Source organism: Parasteatoda tepidariorum, chromosome 2, assembly GCF_982258835.1.
Source record: "Parasteatoda tepidariorum strain Cologne lab strain chromosome 2, Ptep-v5.0, whole genome shotgun sequence".
In the NCBI taxonomy this organism is placed as follows: domain Eukaryota; kingdom Metazoa; phylum Arthropoda; class Arachnida; order Araneae; family Theridiidae; genus Parasteatoda; species Parasteatoda tepidariorum.
In genome coordinates this window covers 7,009,061-7,014,416 of record NC_141756.1, presented here as the reverse complement: position 1 = coordinate 7,014,416, position 5,356 = coordinate 7,009,061, and the positions used below count along the sequence as shown (strand labels likewise).

General features: G+C 34.2%; 1 long non-coding RNA gene across 1 annotated transcript; it reads left to right on the top strand.

Annotated features, from left to right (window-relative positions):
- Positions 1–1,973: 1,973 nt before the first annotated feature.
- On the top strand, positions 1,974–2,946 carry LOC147814397 (uncharacterized). The gene is made up of 2 exons (XR_015431239.1): positions 1,974–2,620; positions 2,728–2,946. It is a non-coding gene; the product is annotated as an uncharacterized LOC147814397 (long non-coding RNA).
- The last annotated feature ends 2,410 nt before the right edge of the window (positions 2,947–5,356 follow it).

Below are 5,356 nucleotides of genomic sequence, written 5' to 3'. Positions count from 1 at the left end.
TTTTGGAAATTTCTCCCATTTTCAAAATAAATATGACAGGTTGCAACCCCACTTTAATCATGACAACTCAGTTGAGAGAAATTCAAAAGTTATGCCTAGGGACAAGGGCCGTTTTATCCATTAGGTACTGTAGGCAACTGCCTAGGGGCCCCACCTCGTTCAGTGGCCCTGTGCTACAGAGAAAAAAATTGACAATGTTTCTTAAACAGTAAAAATTTAATACGAAATTTCAATGACGATTGTCTTGCTCTATACATTACATCGATGCAATTTTAGTACATTTCCGAACGCATTCCAAATTAGATATTAATATTATGGTAGTTAGTTCATATATAACGCAGTAATATAATCGCAAGCAATTTTATCGCGGTAATTTTAACGACGACTAATCAGATGACAATGCAGGAAGAGCAGTTTTTTAACACAACACGCTTGAAAAACGCGCAAAATTCTACGTTGTGAATGCACACTTACTGTTCTGGTACCTACCATAGGTATGTATATTTTATGGCCAAGCTACCAAAGAGTATGAAAAAATAAGGTTGGCAGTACTGGATGTATTGGAAAAGGTTAACTTTCAGGATGTCTTGAACGATTTTGTAACAAAAAAAGTTAGAAGAGTTAATATTTAAGCTTATTGTATGATTTTTTTTAAATGCATATATTAATTACTTATATTCTTTTCGTTTGATTCAATATTTTTATTGAATAATGTGATAATACACCTATGTAGTAAAAAGCAGCGTAATTATGAATAAAGTGTTGTGTTAGCGAAAAAATATATTAGGAAGTTAGAAGACGGTAGAGGGAGGGGGGCCGAGACGAGCATTGCCTAGGGGCCGCGACATGCATAAGCCGGCCCTGTCTAGGGAATTCCCCTAAATTCTTTCTGTAGGTTGGCAGAGTTGTCAATTTGACGGATAGTGATATGTGCGTTTTATTATTCATCGATGTGCTTTTTATTGTGAATTCGAATTAAGATTTTTTTTTTCGAGAACGGTTAAAAAATTAAAGCTGCATCAGGAGTAAGTAAGCTACTGTCAATAAACTTTTTTGTACTGGTCAATATAGTGGTTCAATTTTATTTGATTTTACCACTCATATTGATCTCTGTTAAGTCAATAAATTGTGTCAAATCTATAGATTTCGGCTACAGCTCATTGTATAACGCGAAATATCGTGATAAAAGGCAAGTCACCTGCAGTAGGTACATTAATTCAGGTCCGTGGGCAGGAGATCGTTCATGGTCTCTGTAATGCCTTTCCTTTCCAATAAATAAGCAGACCAGATTTTTAAAACAATAAAACTTAACTTTATTTAAAAACAAAAGAAATGGCATTGTTTTCCAGTAAGAGCTTCCAGCTCTTAGAAGACCAAGGAGACCCTCTCCCGATTATATCAAACATACATCTACCTTTCTCTCTCTCGCATCCCTCCGACGGGATGACAAAATGCGCCAAGTGCGTCTTAAAAGATCGCCTAACAGTTGCCAACCATTACAGTCTCCACCGTTAAATGTGGTAACACTAACGGCGATAATTGTTTTCCGGGGATTCCCCAACGACACTTGTGGCGTAGCTTTGTGTTTCTCTTTCCTTTTATTTTACTTTTAACGTCGTCAGTGAACAGTGAGTACCTACCTACTCGAGCACAATCTAATATTGTATTGTTTAAATAAATTAGAAAACTAAAATTATGGATAAGAAGAAGAAACCCAGTGGTGCATTTAAACGCAAACAACGCCAAGAAAGAGAAGGTAGTAAACAAAAATTGCCCAAAATTGACAAGTTTTTTAGTCAGCCTTCTGCAAGTACATCTAGCCAAAATATTTCTATTGATAGTGACTCAAATAATGTGGTGACTGCAGTGTTACTTGAGAAGCCTACTGAAGAAGTTTCGACAATTATTGCAGTTTAAGATACCTCGGCCGCCGATCATGTGAACGTGGATGATGTTTGCATGACACACAGACCTCTACATTTTTCGAAAATGTGTACGACAAATTTTCTTATGAGTTGGGAAACTTCACGAAGAAGATATTAAGTGATAACGAAAAACGTCAAATTCTTGATATGGGGCCTTTACAGCCTTCAGGACCTTTTCCAACAGACATCAACCAGAACAATAGGTGTTTTTCAAAATCGTACTAAGTTTCGTGTTCTAAATATGGGCCAGTTAATTGTTTTTGGTTGTGTTATTCCAAAATACTAAATACTAGACGTTGCCTATTGTCAACCCTGCTGACTATTTGCTTCACAAAGGAATAATGTTTGGTGTACGGGAATTCGAGATTGGAAGCATTTATCAGAAAGAATTAAACAACACAGTTGTTCGAGTGGCCATTCGGAAGCATGTGCTGTGTAGGAATTTTGAGAAAAAAACGATACTAATACTATCGACAAGGAACTTGAAAATGAAATTCGAAAATAAGCATCATTGTGGAAAATGGTTCTTCAAAGGTTATTCGATATCATACTTACCCTAGCAAAGAGTTCTTTGGCTTTGAGGGGACATCAAGAAGATTGAAGTCAGAAAGGATACCACGGAAATTTTCTGTCCTTTGTAGAGCTTGTCGCCCGATATGATTACATTTTGCGGCAAGTTTTGGATATGCCCAAAGGTAATAATAATTATTTCTAAGTTTTTTTATCTTTTTATTTTGTTTATAATTACTAACTGTTTAATATCAGGACTTTTTTGAAATTGTGTTTTTTTTAATGTTTTTAGGATCTACAAGATATCTGAGTGCAACAATTCGAAATGAAATGATTGAGAGCTTGGAAACCAAACTCGAAACCCATCTACTAGAACAAATTAGAGCGTCACCGTTTTTTGCCATCATAATGAATACGACACAGGATATATCGAAGGTAGATCAGCTAAGCATTGTTGTGAGGCATATGCAGTAATAACCAGATCGGAAAATGGACAGCCAATAGATATAGAAGTAAAAGAAGTGTTTCTAGGCTTTTATGCAGTCATCAAACATGGCGCAGTAGATTTAGTCAACCAAGTGACAACATTATTCATCAACAAAAATATTGATTTAAAAAAATGTGTGGGGCAAGGCTATGATGGCGCCAGTGTGATGAGTGGTGTGTATAATGGTGTACAAAAACATATTAAGGATATCCCGCCTAACCCAGAGTACGTACATTGTGCCACTCATAATTTAAATTTGGTGATAAATGATGCCGTTAGCAGTTGTGTGGAAATACAGATTTTTTCGCAACGTTGCAAGATTTGTATAACTTTTTCGGAAACAGCATCAAACGTTGGGATCTACTGTCAAAATTCATTGGCGAATCGGACACCACTCTAAAAAAACTAAATCCGACTAGATGGTACAGTAGGGTCAATACGATATCTGCAATAAAACTTCGTTATTTTGATATTATCAAAGCATTATCAGAAATAGTTCTAAAGAATCCTAATAAAGATGAGCGTAGTGAAGCAGAGAGTATTAAAACAAAAATGCTAAATTTCGAGTTCGTGTTGCTTTGCGAATTCATGCACAGTGTATTGACCGACATCAATTATGCATCCAAAACTTTACAAAAATGCGTCATCAATTTGGGCGAGGCGAGTAAAGTTTTAGCAGAGACCAAAGCAAAGTTGAAAATTTATAGAAATGATTTCGAATTATTCAAGAGCAAAGCCAGTGAAACTGCAAGAAAATATGGTATTGATACCCATTTTCAAGAAAAAAGGCAAAGAAAAGTTAAAAAACATTTTGATGAATTAGCTGCTGATCACCGATTTCCTAAACGAGAAAAAATATTTAAAATTGAGATTTTCAATAATGTACTAGACACAGTAATATCTCAATTAGATACACGTTTTATTGGTATGAGTGCAGTCTGTCATATATTCGATTTTCTAACACCAACATATTTATTACATGTTGATAAAGCAACTTTAGTACAAAAGTGTGACGAATTCCAAAAAAAACAATATTCAGATATAATAGGGCCCAGTTTTTCACTTCAATTTATTAATATTTACCTCAACTAACTCAAGCATGAACTGTTCACCAATTATGTAAGGAAATAATGAGCAAATATGGAGTGCTAGAATGCGACCTAACGGAAGTATTTACAGCAATGTTATTATTCTTTACAATTCCTGTCACTTCTGCAGCAGCTGAAAGGTCATTTAGCAAATTAAAAATAATAAAAAATTATTTAAGAAATAATATGGGCCAAACTCGACTCCGACATTTATCGTTAATAGCAATTGAAAACAAAACCGCATCAAGCCTGGATTTAAACGAAGTCATTGATACTTTTGCGAAAACTAAAGCTAGGAAAAAATTTTAAATATAATTATTATTTAGTCAGTTGGTAGGCCTAACCTTTATATAATAAACCCTTGAATCTTCTCTATTTCGTTTTATTAGCCAAACCTACACCAAGTATTAATTGTAATTTATGTTGTTACTGTTTAATATTTTTATTACCTCCCTGCAGTGCACAAAAAAGAGCTTTTGTAGCTTAGCATTTTTAAAGTATTTGGATATTTCATATTTTTATTTGATAAAACCTAATCAGTTTGATAAAAAGCAGTGGGGCCTCATTTTTTAATTTGCCCCAGGGCCCTTAGTTACCTAGCTACGCCACTGCTTAATGCTGCAATCAACAATAAAACGAACATTTTTGTGACAACCAGAACTCATTTATTCTGTTTCTTTTTAAGAACATTATTGTTTTTCAACATTTCAGACATCTCAAGGTAAACCTGCAACAGGTATGTGGAACTCAATTAGATAATAATTAACTTGTCTTTTATTTTTCAACCTTATAACAAAAGTAATTAATTAGCTAAATTTATAATGTTTTTTTACTAATTTAACTGCAACAGTTTGTACCTCACCAATGTGTATTTGTATGTGAGTTATTGAGGCACATCGCATAAATTTAATTATATTTTATTTTTCGGCCATATTTTTAATTATTAATAACAGCAAGAACCAATTTAACACTTACATTGGAAAAAACCCCATAATTCAAAAAATACAAAACCACTTTATGCAATTGCAAGTCCGAGGGTTCAACATATATTTTTGTTGGATACCCTCACACGTCGGCATTCTTGGAAATGACCGTGCTGATATCATAGCTAAAACTACTCAAAACTTAAGCAGTAATCTCTTGGCATGTTTGGACCTCAAACACATTTGTAAATCTTCAGTTCATCAAGAATGGAAAAATCATTGGAATAGACAAAATAATAATAAATTACATGAAATTTATCCTAATCTTGATAATTGTAAGACATTAACTGTTGATCGCAAAACCCAGACTTTAATAAACAGACTACGTATCGGGCATACTCGTTTTACGCATATGCATTTACT